Source organism: Psammomys obesus, unplaced genomic scaffold, assembly GCF_907164565.1.
Source record: "Psammomys obesus unplaced genomic scaffold, mPsaObe1.curated_primary_1811, whole genome shotgun sequence".
In the NCBI taxonomy this organism is placed as follows: Eukaryota; Metazoa; Chordata; class Mammalia; order Rodentia; family Muridae; genus Psammomys; species Psammomys obesus.
The window spans coordinates 16,199,495-16,221,992 of record NW_026585895.1 but is presented as its reverse complement, the minus strand read 5'-3'; the positions used below and the strand labels follow the sequence as shown (position 1 = coordinate 16,221,992).

Genomic DNA, 22,498 nt, shown 5'->3' with positions numbered 1-22,498 from the left:
AAAATGCATTAAATGCTAATTATTTTATAAAATAAACAAAAATATTACATATATTTGGAAATATGTACAGAGACACATAACTCTACCATTCTACCAAGCCAACTACTTGTTTTATATTTTAAGTGTGCTTGCATATGTGTATACTTTATATAGTTGGGCTTATATTGATATGTAGAATTTCTTTACTGACCTTTCTAGTTAAATTATTGAAAGCATTCTCCTTTGTTGCCACACTCATCCTCACTATTAGCCATTTTTCATTGCAACAAAATATTCTGTCAGGTTCCTGTATAATAAATTTTGAGAGGGAAATCTTGATCTATTGTCCAGGCTAGTGCAAAACTTTTGGGCTCTGGTCATCTTCTTTTCTTTGTTTTCCTAGTTGCTGGGACCTTTAACCACAGGTACATGACAACACCCCAATTCTGTTCACATTATTTAGTTACTATCTTTGCTAGTGAGTGATATTTAAGTTTCTTTCTATATTAAAATCAATATCTGTAGTGGACATTTTAAATTAGGGTTTTCTGCTCTTCTCTTGGTTTCTGTATTTAAAGTAACCTATACAAAAATAGAGTTCCTAAATTTATGTCTGATTCTTGGTATTCTTTGGCCGACTTATTATTCAAAGGCCATAATTATTTCTTTGCCTGTCACACATAAGGATATTAGATTCACCTCAATTTCACCATCAAAGTGTATGTATTTTCTCTACAACATGAAGTTTAAAAAATGCTTTTTCCTTCTGTGTTCATTTCCATTTCTGGGATTACTGGTGAGGTCATCCTAACATGTGAAGAAATGGTCATAGTCTCCTTTTTTATTGTATGATACAGTCTTTCCAATGAGTTTCCCTGTCTTATGAAGGCCTCTTCGATATAAAATCAGGTGCAGGTACATGTGTGGAAATACAGAGGATATCTATTTGTTTGTATCATGTGCAAAGCAAAATACAAAAACACAAAGCATATACAACAAATCACCTAAGTGCGGGAGCTTCTTCAACCAGACATAAAGATCTCATCTTGTGAGCACTGTGTCAGATGTAACACTTCCTAGATAAGATGTATCCAGGTTGCTTGATAAGCAAGCATCAGTAAATTCAATTTCTTCTCTTCTTCATGTCTCATGCAACAATTATATCTGTCCTTACTTTCCAGGATAGAGCTGACATAAAGATATGTCAGCCTTCCTCCATATGCTGAATCTGTTCTTAACCTATACTGCCTTACGACATCAGTGCTGGTATTTGCAGTCGATTGAATTTTGGTGTAAGAAAGGAAAGTAATACCTTCCATGGCCCGTTGTTAAGATCATGGCTGAGATCATTATACTTAGAGAGATAAACCAAAGACTGACAGGAACATTCTCTCAGGGTAAGTTTCAGGTGACATGGGAGCCTTCAGAAGGGAGAAATGGCACCATGCTGGTGTTTTGTGACCAGCGTATGGTTAGAGAACAAAGGATACATTCTGCTGGTAACAGATGGGGGATAGCTCAGAAACTATCAGGATAGTTCAGATGCTTCTTGACTTCCCTTCTAGATACAGGATCAGGCACCATCCCTTAAGGATTCTTAGTAAAGAAGAGAAGGACAGTAATGGAGCCCTTCCAAGATTCTGCGGCTAGTTTCAAGAGAGAGCAACCGTGGAGAAACAAAAAATCCCTCTCATGGCCAATGTGTCATTTGAGAGTAGGAGGCTCCAAATCCCACCAATAGCACACTAAGAACTCTCATTAAGAACGCTACACTAGCAGGCACATATTTAATTAACAGGAGTAGCTAAATGGAAAAATTGGTTTTTATTTCTTTTCTTCGTTTTAAGGTTTGATGTTAGTTATTGTTATCTGCTTAACATTTTCCCGCAAAGGGCATGTTGTAGAGACACCAGGTCTCTACATGACTCATGTAGAGACACATGACTCAACTGGATGCCTCACCTATGTCATGGCAAAAATCTGGACAGAGGGGATTGTCCTCTACTTGTAATCGGATGATTGGACATGGTACCAAATTTGGTAACTGCCAATGAACAACAGTTTAGAATAACAGAAGGCCAGGTATGGTGGGCATGTCATCATGCCAGCACTCTGGAAGAAGAGACAGATAGAGCTCTGTGAGTTCAAAGCCAGCCTGGTCTACATAGCAAGTTCCAGGGCAGGCAAGACTACATAGAGCTACCCTTTCCCAAAATAACAACATAAGTGAGTATATACCATATGTCTTTCTGCTTCTGGGTTACCTCACTGAAGATGATCTTTTCTAGTTCCCACCATTTGCCTGGAAAATTCATGATCTTCTTGTTTTTAATTGCTGAGTAGTATTCCATTGTGTAGGTGTACCACACTTTCTGTATCTATCCCCTTTTTCAAAGGAAGCCCACTGGCTGCTCAGTTTCTAAGTGGGTTCCCTAGTAAGGGGAGCAGGAGCTGTCTCTGACATGAACCCAGCGGCTGGCTCTTTGATCACCTCCCCCTGGGGAGTGCAGTCTTGCCAGGCCACAAAGGAAGTTGATGCAGCCAGCCTTGATTAGACCTGATAAGTTAGCTTCAGATAGGAGGGGAGAAGGTCCTCCCCTGTCAGGAGACTAGGGAAAGGGCATAGGGAGAGAAGAGGGGAGAGTGGGTGGGACTAGGAGGAGAGGAGGGAGTGAATAAAGTGTAATCAATTAATTAATTAGTTAATTAATTTTTAAATAAAAGGAAAAACAAACAACAACAATAACAAAAGAATAGCAGAGACATAGAGCTTGTAAAACATCCATGAAGTGGATTTCAGTTTGGAGTTCACCAGAAGGAAGATGGCTAAATACCTGCATAGATACCAAAGACAGATTCTAGGGAAAGAACATGACAGACCTGCTAATTCACTGCTTCAGTCCTCCAGTGAGTCATCCAGTTACAAATGCAATGCTGCTGAAGCAGGAATTTAGTTTTTGAAACAGTGCATTGGACTGTGGCACTATTCAAATTCCTTCAAAGAGAAATTTACCTTCTTTATAAACATTATTGAATATTTGTCTTACAGTTTGGAGTGAAAATAATATACAGTGTTTTCTGAGAAACACATCCCTTTCCTTTATGCACATAAATGCACTACATTATTCTATACCATGTTGTTTATTTGTTTTGTACTGTAGAAGAACAAACCCAGAGCTCCAGCATGCTGTGCAGGTTGTACCTCTGAGCTGCACTCCCAACTCTAGGACACTATCCAGGAAGTTGCCCTAAGTAAGAAACCATCACCTACTTGAAAGATGTACTGAAGCCCTCAACATGAGCCTTCTTATAGGAATAAATGATTCATGATATATTCATATATCCTCCCTCTGTCTCTCTCTGTCTCTGTGCCTCTCTTTATCTTTTCTCTCTCTGTCTCTGGAGCAAAATGCCACAAGGGGTGGCATTCATCATGGAAAGTAGGCTCTGTTACAGACAATTTAGTTTATGGGCCACAGCAGATACACAGTTACAGACAATTTATTTAATGTGTCCAGGAAGTTTTGGTATATAACTGCAGTTCATACTTTTAGCATGAGGAGCTGAGGACAGTGGCGGAGAACTAACCAGGCTTCATCCAGAGGTGTGAGACTTTGTACTTCTGGTTCCTTTGCTTTTGATCATGGCCTGTTATAGAAAGCTCTCTTCATACATAAACAAGGGCAGGGGCAGACAACAGTAGTTTCACTCAGTGTTTCTTTCCCTGCCAGAGAAAATCAGGAATGCTTTAAAAGAGAGAGACATAGCATTGCCATGGTTTCTGGACACTCAGCCTGTGGGAACAAGAACTCAATCCCAAAGTGAAGAAAGGAAGTGTCTGACACAAGAAAGGCCTGTCTCTGGAGAGAAGAAAGCCAGGCGGACCTCAGCAGTCTGACCTCACAGTCAGACTGTGGCTGACACATCGGAGGGACTCTAAGTCTCCAGGCACACACTGGCCCTGAAGCAGCAGAGGCTGTCCACCTGAGCAGCGCCTGTCCTGCTGTAGATAAAACTTGAGCCCAATAGGAAAGTAATGGTCGAAAGAGGCAGGGACAGCCATCTCCCAGTTGGGGAAATCATCTTCAAGCAAGGCTCATTTGCCAGCAACCTCGTCCTAATGATCAGTCTTCTGTATGTATTCATTTCTATTGTTTCCTTTCCAAAAGTCATCCTCTTGGCTGCAGTGCTATCTTTGTTGCTTTTGTTCTGAGAGAAATCTGTTTTGTGTAAAGAAGATAAAGGAGTCAACTAATTAGTTTTCTAAAGTGATAATTGTAGGACCGGTTCTTGTTTACTTAGAATCTGTGTACAAGGATCTTCCATCCGAGCTGTCTCAGTGCATTGCAGTGTAAATATAAATCCCATTTGCTTCCTGCTCAGTTCCTGTAGACTTAATGTATCTACGCATATATTATAGACTGAGTGATTTTTTTCCTTCCCTCGATTCCATGTCAGAAGACTGTGAGTTACATAAATAACTGACTCCTCTTCTCAAACAAAGCCAAAAGGCTAAAACTGCCCCAGGAGAAATTCTTAATATCTTTGACCTGGAATAGACCACAGTTTTTAGCATTCCAGATGTACTTGGTAAGTACAGAATATCAAATATTCAAAAATCCACATTCCTTTTAATTAGCTTTCTGTGTCCCTTAATGAAGATTCCAGGTTTTTTATAATCACAAAGAGTTCATGACTCCTGCAGGTCCTTGGTGTCAAGGAGCTAGAATTTTACATAATAATTGGTTAGTTAAAATGCAGTGGTACGGTAGACAAGTTATAAGCTGATGGGTCTGATTTAGCATAGTCTTTGACAGGTCTTTGTTCCACTGCCCTGGACTAAGATCCTTGAGGGCACAGTCGTTTAGAGTTTCACAAAACCAAGTAGTAAATGCTGAAATTCCCTAATCAAGTGGTATGGGTTTTACTGAAACAGAGAAAGCGTAAAGTTGATTTTATGTCAGAAGTTTCCACTCTACATCAACTCTTTCCAAGACAGTCTGACAAAGTGTGATGAATTCTTTTTTCTTTTTCTTTTTTTTTTTTATTTAAGGAGGTGAACATGTTAAATATTTTAACTTAATAAGCACTCATTAAGTACATGGATCAAATCACCATACGTACCACAACTACGTATGATTAAAATAGTAATTAGTCTTTAAGATTAAAGGAAAGCAACACAGTGATAAATGAGTAAAAATTATTTTATTCAGAAATCTGAATTCTTTGATGACAAAAATTCTACACTTGCTTGAAATATAGGAATTCTCTTTTTAGTCCTTGGCAGAATGTCACTTACTGGATGCCACCTTCCATTGTTCTGTGATGATCTGCTATCCAGTAGTGAATTACTTTCAAATTTCATAGCAAATACAGTTTATAATTACCCCCAATTCACTGTAGCACAGAAAGAGACATATTAGACTAAAAAAAAAAATTAAAAAAAAAAAAGACATTTCTGGACTTCGTAGGGAAAAGCCTGCTCTTTCTTTCCAACAGAAGGTTGGAGCTAATGGGTATGGTAACAACGACATTGTTATGTTTAATGTGAAAACTAAACTGAAACTATATCAGTTGCTCAGTTTTCAAACAATGCGTTCTTTTTTCCCTTTTGGCAAAACCAATAATACATGTGCTTCTGAAAATTCTGTTATTTAGAACTGTAAATAAGTCATTAAGTACAAATCATCGATATTTATTTATTTCAATATTTCAATTGAGAGAATTACCAGTCTAGATTGAATTTTGCAGGTTCATCTGGGAGTTTTTGTCTCAATTAGCCTCGTGTGCTGAGATCGGCCTGCACCCATAAACATGCTTGCTCTGAGCATGAAGCTTAGCTGTGCTGTTTACTGTTTCCAGTACATCACACTCCAGTGAAATACCAAGAGGTATTTCCACACTGCTAACTGATGCGATTTCAATCGGCACCCTAAAGATAATATTTCAAAACATAATATTTCACACCAGTATCAACAGAGGATCTTCTCTGAATTGGTCTCAATTTCTGTTCACTTGATCCAATAGTGTGAATGTGTGTGTTACACTTTCTGTGATTCTTGGGTTACTGTGGAGGCTTAGCTGAGGGCGAATGGTGTGGCGCCCATTGGTTTTGATTGCCTGTCAAGTTTTACTCAAAGCTCACATCCACTGTAAGGTGGAGGAATTCAGACATTATATTCCTATTTGTGTCAGCCAAAACCACACCAAATAAATAATCTAAAGACCTAGGGAGTATTACCCTTATTGCTCCTGAAATATAACATCTGTGAAATCAAAAACTCAAAATTTTCTTAGATTTTACTATGTTATTAAATGTCTCATGACTTATTCAGAGAGATGTGAGGTCATAGTCTTCAGTAACAGTACACTATTTTTAGTCTGAACCCTTTACACTCAATTTGAAAACCTTAGGGACCAATTTTTTTTTAATTTTTTATTTAACTTTTATTAATTACACTTTATTCATATTATATCCCCCCATAAGCCCCTCCGTCCTCCCCTCCCGGTCCCACCCTCCCCCCCTTTCTGCATGCATGCCCCTCCAAGTCCACTGATAGGGGAGGTCCTCCTCTCCTTCTTTCTGATCTTAGTCTATCAGTTCTCATCAGAAGTGGCTGCATTGTCAGGGTTCTAGGTTATCTCCATGGATAGTCCTTGGTTGGAGTATGAGTCTCTGGGAAGTTCCCTGTGTTCAAATTTTCTCATTCTGTTGCTCTCCTTGTGGAGTTCCTGTCCTCTCCAGCTCTTGCTATTTCCCACTTCTTACATAAAATTCCATTCACTGTGCCTGACAGTTGGCCATCAGGCTCAGCATCTGCTTTGACAGTCTGCAGGGCAGAGTCTTTCAGAGGCCCTCTGTGGCAGGTTCCGAGGTTGTTTCCTGTTTTCTTTTTCTTCTGATGTCCATCCTCTTTGCCTTTCAGGATGGGGATTGAACATTTTAGTTAGGGTCCTCTCTTTTGCTTAGTTTGTTTAGATGTACAGATTTTAGTGGGTTTATTCTATGTTGTATGTTTATATGAGTGAGTATATACCGTGTGTATCTTTTGCTTCTGGGACAACTCACTCAGGATGATCCTTTCCAGGTCCCACCATTTACCTGCAAATTTCATGATTTCCTTATTTTTCATTGCTGAGTAATACTCCATTGTATAGATGTACCACAATTTCTGCATCCATTCTTCAGTTGAGGGGCATCTGGGCTGTTTCCAGCTTCTGGCTGGATCTCACAGGGATCCAACAGTCTCACTTTGGATATCAATGTTTCTTCAAACACAAAGCTTTAGTCCACCCACTTGCTGAAGAACATGAATGCTGTAGAGTCCCGATTTCATTATTCAGAAGTAACAATGAGAGTCTCTTGGTTCAAAGAGGCTAAAAGCTACTCAAGAAATCACTAACTTTTTCAGAATGATTTCTCCAGTTCAATGCCTGTCTGTCTAAGGAAAGGTATGATAGGCCATAATGCTCACCTTTATTAAGATGTACTGCCTCAGACATTCTGGCTTTCATAAAACACTGCATTCTGTCCTCTAGAAGTCTGAAATCATGGAAAGCAACTGCCGGTCATAGCCCTGTGGAAGCTTATGCATCTGTCAGTTCCTAAACTTGATAACCAAGCAGGTTTTTCATTGCTGTTTTTGTTCATAGGTAACATAGCACAGTGTCATCAGCCCCATTTTGGTGGTTCTTTCTCCTTACCAGTGGCACAGTGATGTGTGTGTGTGTGTGTGTGTGTGTGTGTGTGTGTGTGTGTGTGTGTGGTCCTGGGGTGTTGAGATGACTTCTCATTATATATTTCTGCAATTTCTTTTTCTTCAAGGATAAATTTTTTTCTTCTTATAGTTCATGAACTAGTTTTATCCCAAATATACTCCATACTATTTTCTTTCTTATGCTGAAAAGTCTCCTCAGATTTTTAGCTCAATTCCATTATTTTTCAGATAAATAGAAACTAAGAGAGAAAGAATGACTCCCTCAACACTATGCAAACATATGGAAAAATTTATTGCCATATCTTTATGGACACTTAACACCACTGTGGTTAGACAATGTAATAAAGATCAATGGAGATTTAGAAAACGTAGCTAGGGCATTCATCCACAGTCGTAAATTTAGCTACTAAGTGTCACACTTGACTCCGACAATCTTAAATTCCAACAACACAGTAGTATTGAGAGAGATGGAGACCTTGCTGAGAAAACCATAAATAAGTTCTGGATCCCACACCTAAGTCAAACCAGCAAAGATGTCAGTAGGTGCTGTTTTGTGTAAAGGAGAACTAATTCAGATATATCTTTCCAAATGTGTCATCCCTGATCTCTTAACTGGAACTATTAAGTGGATAAAAACCTTACCCTGACATTGAAGGTCAAATATGTATTAATAGATGTTAGTTCTGTAGGGCACCATAAAAATCAGATGAATAATCTTCCATCGCCTTCTTTTCAGGAAGGAAGATATGGGTTTCCATGGAGCTATCAATGGTGCTCATCTCAGGTAATAAATTTCAGCCTTCCGGGAGATCTTAGCCTGTCCTGCCTCCAAGTTTGGAGACAATGCCAAGCATCTTTGTGGGTCCTGCATGATTATGTCTTGAACCTTTGCCTACCCTTTGTGCCCAAATATGCTACATGGTGGGTTAACATCACCCTCCTTACCTGAACCTCTTCCTCTTTGAAGTAGCTTTGTCTTTGCTAAGAATCTACTCATCTGCTTCAGTTTCTGGACTGGCTTCCACTGATCCCAGCTCAAGACAACAATAGCCATGACTGATCTTAAGCGGTAACAGTAAGCATGATTTAAAGATAACTGGAAAAATACATCCTGCCCCAAGGTATTTTTTTTAGATGCACAGTGTGACAAAACTCCTATTTGGAAATGTATCATCAAAAAACAATTATGACCAAATTTATATAAGCCACTGATAAAGACACTGGAGATATATATATATATATATATATATATATATATATATATATATGTTATCTAATTCACAGTTACAGCATCTTCAAAAGATATATTTCATTATCCCTAATTAGTAGTTGATGGAACAAAAGTTCAAAGACATAACATAAATAAGATACAGTACAAGCAGTCTCATAGTTCAGTCTGTCTGAATCTGCTATACCCAGGATACTCTCCCTGGCAGAATAGTGTCTAGAAGAACCTTGGGGTCTTTAAGTTTACTGTGTAGTTTACATGTAAGCAATGTTTGGCATGTCCTCTTAATGCCTTTTATTTAAGCACTTTTCACTTCTAGGCTGTGTGCTCATTCATGCTTGGCCAAGGGTAGGGCAGATACATGATCTTTACAGGCTGCTTGATTGAGAGCAGGGGTAAAGCTGTGTCCCAAGCAGCCTCTAACCATTTTTGTCCCTGCCAAGTAACAGGAAATTAAATCACTGTGATTTACTCCAGGAGGCCCGAACTTCATCGACCCGGACAAGGCACCTTTACTTATTGTTTTTTAGCTTAAAGATACCATTAACACCACAATGCCCTACAGAACAAAGGAATGTTTTCAAATGATGGATATAAGTTTTGTCCTTAGCAATTGAGAAACTTGGTATATCTGTCAGCTTCTGTTCACACTTTTAGAAACTCATTTTCTAGTTTTACTTAATCTGAAATATTTTCTAACTTCAAATTTCTAGGGCTTAGGGAATCAGTTCTGGGCTAAAAACTTTCTTGGCCAGTTAGTCAGCTGGTTAATAACATGAGATAACCACTTTCTCTCAGGTAAACAATACTGTTTGTCATATTGGGCAATAGGGAATAGTTACAAGAATTAGAAAGAAAACAAATCTCAGAGAGGAATGTATTTCTAACCTATCAGAGTCTACCCTCTGCACTCCACAGAAGTGTGTCGAACTATGCAGAAGGCATTCACTGCAGCCTGGCATCTCCCAACTCTTAACCTACCTCTACATCAATCGATGTCCATCCAGCCTCACCTAAAGTCCCATCTGCCACTGTCTTCACAGTCTAAGGTGATTTTGATTCATCATCTCAACTGCTCAATCCATATGTTCAGATGCTAAGTAGGATCCAGCAAGGGCAACAGTTTTCTCTTGTCACTTTTCATGACATAGAGACTTTATCCAGGCATAATTCAGAGAGTCCCCCAAAATATATGTGGCTTTTCTTTAAATAAAAATACCTAGGTTCAGGTTTGTTTCTTAATCAATTTTGCTAAGAACTGATGAAAGTTAAGCACATCCTCTAGAAGGTCAGCCTGAAAGGTTCACTTACTGGTAGTTGAAAGTCATTCACTCTAGCTTCTGGATTTGACAATTGTATACATCAATCTTGAAGAGTTGACAAGTCCTCATGCTTTTGATTGCATTGTCATTTTAGTGAGAGGTAAAATATTGTTGATAATCAATTTGTTTTTTTGGTTTGAAAGTTGGCTCAAAGTATATCTGAAGACAAGTATGTTGAACAATAAAATAACAGTGGAATGCACAAAACTTACAAGAACATTCAATATATGGTTGTGCATTCCAAACAGATAGGGGTAAGGAGATAAACGTAAGCCTTTCTCACCGTGCACAACTGCTTTTGCTCACCACGACAAAAATCTTATGTCACAACTAATTCTTCTGCTTTGTCACTGACGACATTTTTTAGAGACTGGTTGGGAGATATTTCCTAATTTTTGGAGTCCTTAAAAATAAAATTAGAGCTGGCAAGCGACTCAGAGAGTACGCTGCTTGCTGCCAAGTCCACGAACCTGAGGCCAGTTCCTGAAATGCGTATGGTAGAGAAGACAATTGGCTTCCCTGGGTGGTTGTCCTCTGAGCTCCCAACATGTACAATAGCATGTGCGTGAGCACACACACACGCTAATTTTATTTTATTTAACTGAAAAAAAATGAAATCCCACCAGCAATGGAGGAGGGATCCCCTTTCACTACATCCTCTCCAGCATGCATCATCCCTTGAGTTTTTTTATCTTAGCTATTCTGATGGGTGTGAGGTGAAATCTCAGGGTCATTTTGGTTTTCATTTCCCTGATGACTAAGGACTTTAAGAATTTCTTTTCTTTTCTTTTTTACTTTAATTACATTTTATTCGCTTTGTATCCCAGCTGTAACTCCCTCCCTCATGCCCCCCCCCCAAGCTCACCCTCCTCCCTCATCCCCTCCCATGCCCCTCTCCAAGTCCATGGATAGGGGAGATCCTCCTCCTCTTCCATCTGACCCTAGCTTATCAGGTCTCATCAAGACTGGCTGCAATGTCCTCCTCTGTGACCTGGCAAGGCTACTCCTCCTTCGGGGGGGGGGGGGTTGGTCAAAGAGCCAGCCACTGAGTTCATGTCAAAGACAGTCACTGTTCCCCTTACTAGAGAAACACACTTGGACACTGAGCTGCCATGGGCTACATCTGAGCAGGGGTTCTAGGTTATATCCATGAATGAACCTTGGTCCTTGGTTGGCGTACCAGTCTCAGAAAAGACTCCTGTGCCCAGATATATTGGTTCTGTTGCTCTCCTTGTGGAGCTCCTGTCCTCTCCAGGTCTTACTAACTCCCCTTCTTTCATATGATTCCCTGCACGCTGTCCAAAGTTTGGTTATGAGTCTCAGCATCTGTTTGATACACTGCTGGGAAGAGTCTTTCAGAGTCCCTCTATGGTAGGCTTCTGTCCTGTTTCTTGTTTTCGCCTTCTTCCTGAGTCCATCCTGTTTGTATTTCTAAGTGAGGATTGACATCTTACCCAGTATCTTCCTTCTTGCTTAGCTTCTTTAGATGTACAGATTTTGGTATGTTTATCCTATCTTTTAGGTCTAGTATACACTTGTAAGTGAGTATATACCGTGTGTGTCTTTCTGCTTCTGGGAAACCTCACTCAGGATGATCTTTTCTAGATCCCACCATTTGCCTAAAAATTTCATGATATCCTTGTTTTTAATTTTTGAGTAGTGTTCCATTGTGTAAATGTTCCACAATTTCTGTATCTATTCCTCCATTGAAGGATATCTGGCTTGTTTCTGGTTATTATGAATAAAGCTGCTACGAGCATTTCTCTAAGTGTTTCTCTACCATTTGATATTCCTCTGTTGAGAATTCTCTGTTTAGCTCTGTACCCCAATTTTTAATTGGGTTACTTAGTTTGTTGGTCTTTACATATTCTGTATATTTGCCCTCTGTCAGATGTAGGGTTGGTGAAGATCTTTTCTCAGTCTGTAGGCTGTCGTTTTGTTCTGACAACAGTGTCTTTTGCTTTACAGAAGCTTTTCAGTTTTATGAGGTCCCATCCATTGATTGTTGATCTTAGAGCCTGTGCTGTTGGTGTTCTCTTCAGTAAGTTGTCTCCTGTGCCAATGAGATCAAGGTTCTTCCCCATTTTTCTTCTAAGAGATTTCATGTGTCTGGTTTTATGTTGAGGTCTTTGATCCACTTGGACTTTAGTTTGTGCAGGGTGATAAATATGGGTCTATTTGCATTTTATACATATAGGCATTCAGATAGACCAGCACAGTTTGTCTCCCCAACATCCGCCAACTGGGGACCAAGTATTCAAATGCAGAGCCTATTGAACACTGAAATGATTTCCAGTATTTGTCTCATTGCTGTTTGCAACCTAGACCCCTATAATTAAATAGAGTTCAGACATTTTAACATTTTTGTTCTAAGTTAATGGGACTTAAAACAGTATCATGGGTGTAGCCTCTCAACCCAATACCAAGTGTTCAGCTTTGAAGTTGTATACATACAAAGCAAGGTATATCTATGTATTTAGTAATGTATGATATAAAAAGTTAAAGAAAAAGAGGCCATGAAGTTGATAAAGATTAAGAAGGCTATGCAAGAGGAAGAAGGGGAAGGGAAGGAGAAATTTATGTGATTATAACTTCAAAATAAAATATATGTAAACCTTATTTCAGATTAATATATAAGCATCCGATGCCGTTTTTAAAACCCTGGTTTCTGATTTGCTTTCATCTTAACCCTTTTAGAACATTTACATTTAAAGGCGCTGACCTGGCATTTCATCAATTCATAATCAATCATAAATGTCCTGTTTACACAGCTGATTGTGGGATGCATTTCAGTGCACCAAAATGACCCAAAGAAGAATACTCCGCCCACATTACTTTTGGGGCAAGAGCAATTAGGAAGAAAGCCCAGGCGACAAAAGAAGATCAATTAAAACCTGCCTACTCAAAGGGGTATCTGAACATCAATCGGAGACCAGAGTGTTGAATGGGAAGTTGGGCCAGGTTCTAGCAAGACTAAGGGGGCCTGATGGTAGACAGGCATTATCTGATTTCGTAATTCACTCTCCGATACAACAAATCACCATACAGAATCTGGTGCCTTTCCCACTACCCTTCCTCCGCTGTGCAAGAGCAGGTGCAGATGCACAAGGAGATATCGGGGAAAGGGAGAAGGAAGCAGGAAATGGAGCCAGTATGGTATGTCAGCCTCTAGAATAAGTGTTCCTCGGCATGGAGGAAGGTCGCAGTCTAGAACTGTATCTAGGGTTACACCTCAGCAAAATCTGTGGTAGGACCTCCTGCTGAGAAAGATTGTCTACTCTATCCATGTCTTCCTACTGCTGCTATTTAAGGCTCCTCTTTAAATCTTTAATGGATGAAATCTTGCTTCATTCTGTAACAGATTGCCATGTCAGGTTTTATCATCAGCCACATGTGGCAGTGCCTGGCTATAAACTCAGTACTGGGGAGGCTGAGGCAAAGAGGAAGCTGAGGTGAATCTGAGGCCAGCCTAGACCACATACAGAAATTCTATCTCAAAACAATAAAAAAGTAAAAGCAAGTATTTTCAAAGTGACTTTTCCTCATCACTGCATTCTTCCAGCCTTTCTTCTCTATTTGCTGTTAAGATGTCTGGTTCCTTTCCATGTGTGTGAATACTAAGGTAAATAATGTGCAGAGGTGGTGTGTCCCAAACCCCAAGACACAAGGACAAAAATAGCTGAGGGACATTTTGTTGACCCACAAAGCTGCAAATGTGGTGCTCTGCAGACATTCCTCCTCCAATTACACTCATTCCTGCTTCAGAGGTGGAACCTGCAGTAGTGTGTGTGTGTCTGTGTGTGTGTGTGTGTGTGTGTGTGTGTGTGTGTGTGTGTCTGTCGGATAACGTACTGTGCCCCCCCCCCTTGCTGACCTGCAATTCCCAGAAGGGTGCTCCACAGGCATTGTCTCAAAAGAAACAAAGCAGCCATTGTCTCTTTATCCAAGCTCAAAAATAGAAGCTCCCTTTTCAACACTGCCTGACATTGTGAAGCTCCTACCTGTTTTCTGACTGACTGTAACCGCTGGGTCACTCATCCACACTATGACTCTCCAGGTTCTCAGAGTCCTTTGCTCACACACAGCTGGCTACGGTTCTTTTTAAGGCTGAATAACGTTACATTTTCTTGTTTGTTTTAAACTAAATTTAGTACTGTGTGTCTCAATTCTTAATGGTGTCTGCAACAACTCTCGAATTAGAAAGCTCTTCAAACTTCGCCAGCAATGTGTTGCTCCTTTGCCTTTCTCAAATCATCTTACGGTGTTAACATGATAACTAATATTTGTACAGTGCCTTACAGTTTACAAAATACTTTCAAGCCTTATCCTCTCTGAAAAGGAGATATTATTAGAAACTCTCTTGCAATGCAGGTGTAGTCCTGAGGACACTAACTGGCTTAAGATGGGAAGGTAGTCTATGGTCAAGCCCCTGCCTCGCACCTACTAAGGCTCTGGGTTCAATTCTTAGTATCATATTCTTCCATAAAAATGCTATGTAGTTTGTGTTTGTCAAAGGCTATACTGATTAAACGCTAAATAAAGGCTATATCTGATTAAATTTAGATTAAAGCTGGTCACCTGTCTCCAGACACCTCAAAGTTCATCACACAGTAGCACCTCCCTTCTTGTCTCTCCAGCCACTGATGGTAAGCATAATGGTTATTATTTAACAAGTCATAAAAACAAAGCTTAGTATTTTAAAAGGATTTTGGAAAGAAAAATGCATGTTTTTGTCAGCATGAAATCAGAATACACAGTCAGAGCCATGAACTGTTACAGATACTAATAACTAATGTTTATTATTTAGCATACCACACAGTCTGTGCAAAGTGCTTTCCAATCTTCGCACTGCAGTTAGTGTAATGATGAGTCTACGAAAGTAGTGTCAACAGCATCCTCTTTCTCTACGTGAGAAACTTAGTTGTAAGAGGCCATGCAGCTCACTTGATCTAGAAAGCTGTATGATGGGGACTTGAACCCGGTACACATGAATCCAGTAAACCCGCCTTAACACTTTAGTGGTTGAGATAAGAAGGCTGGCCCTCTAATCAACTTTCGATTATAATTTCAGCTGTCCACTTACTGATGGCGTTACTAAGAAATAGTTTCACTCTCTGGAATTTAGTTTTTTCTCTCTCTCTTTCTTTCTTTCTTTCTTTCTTTCTTTCTTTCTTTCTTTCTTTTTCTTTCTTTCTTGTAAAATGATAAAACACGTTCCAAAAACCAATGCATAGTCAGTAGTTAATAGATTTCCACTTTGTTTCTTTTCTGGGATAGGTATTGAATATGTGTTCTATGTGCCGTACTCTGTGTCTCTGCTCACCTGGTTTACAGAAGCTCTCCCTAACATCCAAGGCGATTCAGCTGAACTTCCGTCTTCCCTGTGCTTAAACAACTCTATCCATAAAAAGACAATGGACTCTTTTTATGTCGGCCTTGTTACTGCCGTTTCAAGTGAAGTTGTGCTTTCAGCGTCATTTATTTCGGAGCATCACCACTCTATCTTGTCCAGGTATCTTTTCACTCAGAATGGCTGAGGTTGTGTGATTACTTTCTAGCACTCTTTCAGCATGCTATTAATACATGCATTAAAAGAAAATCAGTTTTCACTTCACCCGCCTCCCACCTACACTACATTATCTTTAAATCAGAGGCTTTCCACAAAGAATGACTCTTTTTCACTGCCCATCTTGTTTCCTGCTGATAGACTGGATTGTGGACAAATCTCCTCAGCTCAGGGCAGTGGGTACTTGATGGTTCTCTGTGTAGTGGGATTTGTCCCAAGGATCCATTGTCTTTCTCCAGGATTTTAACTCTGTCTTTTCCTCAGCCCTTCAGTTTAATCAGACAAACTTTCACTTTGCTTTTGATCTATAGTGATTTGGTAAAACACTTCTGTGAGACCTCCCTTAGAAAAGGCAACATTTTGTATACAATGTTGCAACTTCCATTGCATCTCTCTGTGAATACGGCCAAGAACCAAAACTCTGAGCTCAGTGTCAAGACTGACACTGTTGTGATAAAACAAATTTGAAATTCCTTTAATTGGAGCAGATGTTTTACGATCTGAATATTTCTGTAAATTCCGTCCATACAACCAATGCAGCCAAAATTAGAATGTATTAACTGGCATAAAATTATAAATTGGACATGTGGATGAGCTTTATTTGTATTGTAAAATATTACGGTAAGTCTTTCCATCAAATTTTTCTCATTTTGAGGCACTACATTAAAAATACAATGAGTTGTGAGCGGTACTGACAAATTAGGAGTTGAACCTATTTAGATTCATGGTGCTTGCTTCAGAGACTCACATCTTTAAAATGTTAGCAGATGGCCAGAATTAGGTCCTGGTGAGCTTCTACCATAGTGATGGAACCAACATCCTGTATGACAGACCATTGGCAAATACCTAACTTCACCTGGAATTAAGCTAGTGGATGAAAACTGCTTTCATAGCTGAATCCTAACAGTGTCTGCATAGAAGTAAAGTCTTGGTTAATTTGGTGGTAAACTCATTACCAAATAAGGGAGGAATGCAGGTATGTGAAACTGCTGAGTGGAATAACTCTGTGTAGGGGAAACAAACATCTTCAGAGGAGTAGGGACTCATATGTGTGGTGCTGGTACTTTGCTGGCATGTATGGATAACCTATCATATGCCTGTATCGATGGTAACTGTGTTATAGTGGCCATCCCTGTCATGAAATAATGGAGAAAATCCGTCAGAGGGGAGAGTTGTGGTTTTAGAGATTTCAGTTCAGGGTCACCTGACTCTGCTGTTTCGGGTCGTGGTGGTGCAGAACAGCACACAGAACGCAGCACATGTCAGAGCAAATATGTTCATCTCATGGTAGACAGTACGTGGAGCAGGGGTGATAGGAAGGGGCCAAGAAAGATACACCCTTCAAAATGATACAGACACACACACACACACACACACACACACACACAGAGAGAGAGAGAGAGAGAGTCACTTCTGCTACCAACCTTCTACAGTTTCTTCTCCTCCCAATAGTCTACCTGAAGTCTGACTCTATCCATGGATTACAACATTAAGTAAGGCTCTCCTGATCTGATAATCTCTAAAACAGGCTCACGGACTTCTGAGTGTGCTCCATTAATCTCCAAGGCATTCCTCTCTCCAGTCCTATTTATCATCAAGATTAACTATCAAAATAATGCAATGGAAGGGAAAAGAACAGGGGACATTCTTTTTAAGGCTTTGGAGTTATACTGCAATGGTGAACACCTTTCGGCTGTGTATCTGTCAGGCTGGTGCAAAGCTCTTTAGTTGTGATCGTTTTAATCTTCACATGTTGTGTGATAGACACTGTTTGTGTTTGATTTTCACACTTGAGGGAAGTGAGGTAAAGAATTTTTTTTCACAGCTAGTCAGAAAAGAATATGCAGCATCTATCTTGGGGATTTACCTGTGACCTGAAGAGAAAAGTTGAGGAGAGCTGACAGAGCATAAGTACAGTCCTCGATTTTGTTCTTTTTTTTCTTTTCCTTCCTTCCTTCCTTCCTTCCTTCCTTCCTTCCTTCCTTCCTTCCTTTCTTCCTTATTTATTTATTTAAATTTATTCTGTTTGTATCCTGGCTGTAGCCCTCCCTCGTCTCCTCCCAGTCTCACCCTCCCTCCCTCTTCTCCCCCTGTGCCCCTTCCCTAGATGACTGTAGTGGAGGACCTCCTCCCCTTCTATCTGAACCTAGCCTATGAGGTCTCATCAGCGCTGACTGCATCATCTTCTTAGTAAGGGGATCAGGAGTTGTCTCTGGAAAGAACTCAGTGGATGACTCTTAGATTACCTCTCTCTGGACATGTGCAGTCCCCAAGGTGTGCTGGGTCCTCAATTTTTATTATAATGAGGGATGTCAAGAGAAAGCAACAGGAGGGGATCTTATGGTATCTTCATATTCACTCATGTAGATAGAACTGAGATGATCCTCTTGCAGGCTGCCTGGTCCCTTAAAGTCACCTCTCCTGCATTCCTTATTCAAGTAGTCTATGACTCTTTTAAAGCAGAGAATACAGTTTGATTGCTTAACAAATATTTTGGACACATCATCCTCATCTCACATGGCAGGTGGGGAGGCACAGACAGGGTTCAGATACGTTATCAAGTGTACAGAGGTGCTGGTACCACTCCTAGGAGAACTCAATCCCTCGTCTTAACTTTGAATTTACTTGCCATGAGACTCATTCCTCAAGGACATCAATATTTGGCTCGGGCTTCCACAAATGAGCTGCTCGAGATGCTTCATCACGTCTCCGGTGGTCGAAAAATCTCTGGATGAAGATATGATATATATTATCTGGGTAATAGATGATAGCCCTGGAGATCTGATGTTATTGAACTAAATTCAGCTGAGTGTAGCAGGCACTTGGCCATGCTTTGACTTTGACTAACATTACTTAGCTTCTAAGTTCAGGAGAGTAAGAGTTGGGCAGCATAAACTGAAGGACACAGAATGAATCACAGAGAGGATCCAAGGCTGTTCAGTCTCCAAGCAGCACGTCCCCCTCCCCTGCTACAAAGGCAGACAACTGAACTAAAGAGTTTCTTGACATCTAGGAGTCATGTTTATAGTTCATGAAATGTCAGTTGCTATAAAGATTCAGAAAATCCAGACCAGGCATTGTTCTAGAGGATGCTTCCTTAGTCAGAATTTTGGAGCAAATTAATAAGAAAGTAAACATATGCTGGTCCAGTGACTCTTCATCTTAACCATGATGTAAAGTTCCTTAAAAAACAAAACACAAACAAAACAAAACAGTGGTGGTCTTTGATCTCATTTCCTTCCAGTTTATAAGTTTGTTCCTTGCGGCCGCTACTGTAACTTCAAAAATTACTGAGGTTAAAGTAACTTCTTTCCAGTTCTGGTTGCTCTAAGGCCAGATCAGATTTTCAGCTGCTCTGAACATGGCCTGAATTCCTGGGAACATTTCCTCAGACAGCAAAATATGAAGAGAGGAAGAGTTTCAAACATCATTTATTCTTTGACCAAGAAATCTGGAGCATAACCCATTTTATCTGAGGCACACAAAGATGTAGAGAACACTCCGGTAGCTATGTGGTCATGTTTTCAAAGCTCTCAGATATGGATGATAAAGAACAGAATAAATTATGAGCAGTTCTCTTTTAAAATAACTTTGTAACATTCCAGCCATCTATTTCTCCAAGATCATTCCTGGATTGCTTGTCTGTTAAATCAAAGAGATGATGTAAAATGGAGGAGAAAAGACATGCTCAAAGTCAGCTGGCTTTTTTTAATCACATCTTCTCTGGATGTGATCCATCTTTGTTTGATTTCTAGTTTTCTTCAAATACTCCATCCATGATTGTCATTTTTCTGCCTCTCTCTCATTTTTAACACGTTCAGTATTTTATTTCCCTTTCCACTTTGCTCAGGCTGTCAGCATCTCACTCCATTCAAGTAACTGGATTTGTGCATGGCTTTATATTTTTAAACAATCACTCCAACAATATCCCAACTGTCTCTGGAGGAAGGAATACAATCTTAAGTATAAATCAGGCTGAGCCAAGTGAAATCATGCTCAAGTAAGGCATTCAATCCCTCTTCCAATTTCCAAAAACATGCTGAGAAATAGCTGAGACCAGCTACAGAGAATATGGCAAAGGTGAAAAATGACAGTGTGAAAGCCCCTGGTTATATCAAATTTTGCTTTTTTATTACTTTGGACTTCCCAATAAATCTGAGAGTCATGCCTTTTTAATATGTTTCCTGGGTCTCTGCTAACTCCAGTATTTGGCAAGATGAAATTCCAGTAGACTCTTTAGAGTCCTCCTGCTCCTACAGCAGCTGAACATCTCAATGGGCCGGCCACGGAGAAAGAGCAATGAGAGTAGCGAACTCCAATCTGTTCCTTTCCTTTTTCCTAGCCGCCATAGCAGGGGCTGCTGATGTTTGGTGCACAACATGTATTTGAGAAACATTTCCAAAAGGCTCAAAGCACGTTGTGCAAAAATAAGCAAACATATCTTTCATATACATTTTTTACACACATTTAGGAAAAGGTATTGGTGTATACATATACAGAGAAATGTATAGATATATACATATATGTATATATCAGTTAGGAATGGAAAAGCAGTTAAAGATATAAAAATAAATAATATATGATATTACATTAAAGTGTGTCCAAAGTGTCTTAGACATATTGTCATATTTAGTCTTTAACTATCCATTTGGAAAGGTATGGAAAAAGAGTTAGCGGAATGATAATTCAGTGGATAAGTAGGTAAGGACACTTGCTGAACACCTGTTAGAACCTGAGTTCAGAACACAGCAATCATGCACAAGTGGGCATGTGGCTGAATGTGCTTGTCGCCTCCACTCTGTGAAGGCAGACACAAAGTAGTACTGATGTTTGTTGGCCACCTTCCTAGCTCCAGTCTAACGGTGAGACCCTGTCTCAAGGGAATAAGGGGGAGCGTGGTAGAGCAGGATACTCCATGTCTTCTAGCCTCTATGTGTATGCATGCACAAACACAGGAGCATGCACATACATGCACACACGCATACAAGTGCGCACACACACACGCACGCCAAAAGAAAAATGAGAGACAGGGTGATTAAAGGACTTGCCAATGGTCCCCTAGTACATACAAAGACGAAGAAGAATAGGAGAAGAGAAGATAGAGAACTAACAGGTGCTAATTCAAAGCCCATACTCAACATTGCATAGACATTTTTCACATTTGCACGCATTATTTCCTTGACTTAGAGACCAAAGGATGGAAAAGGTGAAAATGTGTCTCAGCCAAAAAAACTACTGAATAAACACTCACAACTGGCTTCATATACATTTGTCTATGTAAATAAAGCTCTTGAAGTGCTCAAAAAGGAAACTCAACACACACACACGCACACACACACACACACACACACTCACACAAAGTTGTTAGCACTTAATTTAAGGAACTGACGTGTGTCTTCATGTATAACAAAGCTTCCAGGTCACTCAAGACACGAACAACATGCCAATGGGATCGAAGGCACGTGGCTGTGTGACACAGCAGCTTAAGATGCTCCTCCACATCTTGTCAGCACCGCAGTACACATCTGACTCCTTCAGATGCATTTGGGGCACAAAATCAGAGTGGGTTGGAGCAGGCTCGTGTTGCCTGAAAAGTGCAAGGCCAGCGATGTAATAAGCTCCATCACTCAGGCAGAATTAGACTGCTGTTGAGATGGATTCATAAATTCAAAAGATTGTAGGGACTCAGCTAGAATAAAGCCCAGATGTTAGAAATCCACAGAATTCATCCAGCGAACTCATTGTAATAAATTCTTTTTCCAGAAGCAATTAATGATGGCTGTTTTTTTTTTCCTTTGTTGAAACTGCTTCCATAAAACAGAGATAAAAAAAAATACAAATGTTAGTTTCCTCTTTAGATTTAGCTGTCCTCACAAAGTCAGTTTTTAACAGGCAAGGGAAGATATGGGGACAAAAGCTCTTCCCTTCACGTGTATGTGCTCTGTGCCAGGCATGCTGCTGGGTTCTCTACCTGATATACAAGCTGGTGTTGTTTAATGTCTGTTAAATAGATAAGGAAACAGTGGCCAAATGGCATCGCTTGTATTTCCTGAGTCATATCAGTGAAATAAAGAATTGCGAATCAAACTCAGATGGTTTTACTGCAAAGTTTGGTCTCTGAAATGATATTCAGCGAATTCATAGCTGGTCGAATGTGCATATTCAGAGGAAACAGACCAGAGGGTGAGTGCGAGCAGGGAAGGGCTATGTGCTGTTGTAACCCTGGATCTTACAGTTTGAAAAAAGATACAGATAAATTGGAATGTGCTTAGAAGAACAACAACCTAAATGTCAGAGAGCTCACAGCCACTTCAGCTAAGGAAGAACTTCAAGGGTTAGTAACGCTCCACCTGGAGAGTAGAAGGCCCGCTACTGGGCTGTCTTAAGATATTTGAAGAGCTGCGTCGGAAGAAGTGAAATGAGCCTGTGTATGGAAGGTCCTGTAAGAGAATGTCTACAGGGTTCTCTGACAGACTATTTCTATGATGTATTCCTCAGGAATCCAAGGAAGAGGAGACATTAGCCGTGTCTTGTGAGATGAACACGAAACTGATATTTTCTGCTAGTGCAATCTAATGGTGGCTGTGGTAACTTAGATTTAACTCATCTATGGGGTTCCTGGTGTAGGACAGAAAAAAAACCCCACTGGGCAGGTGTTGCAGGAGGGAAATTTAAATATGGACGT

The 22,498-nt window shown here is 40.0% G+C and overlaps 1 protein-coding gene across 6 annotated transcripts in view; it reads left to right on the top strand.

Annotated features, from left to right (window-relative positions):
• The window catches only part of B3galt1 (beta-1,3-galactosyltransferase 1), a 561,105-nt gene that overhangs the window by 421,023 nt on the left and 117,584 nt on the right, over positions 1-22,498 (top strand). For 3 of the 6 annotated variants that reach the window (XM_055600190.1, XM_055600189.1, XM_055600193.1), the window contains one exon: positions 8,434-8,481. The exons of 2 other annotated variants lie outside the window; for them this stretch is intronic. The gene's annotated coding sequence lies outside the window, so the exon portion shown is untranslated. Of the gene's footprint in view, positions 1-8,433; positions 8,482-14,810; positions 14,894-22,498 lie in introns of all 6 variants that reach the window. One more of the 6 variants, XM_055600191.1, reaches the window with a different exon arrangement.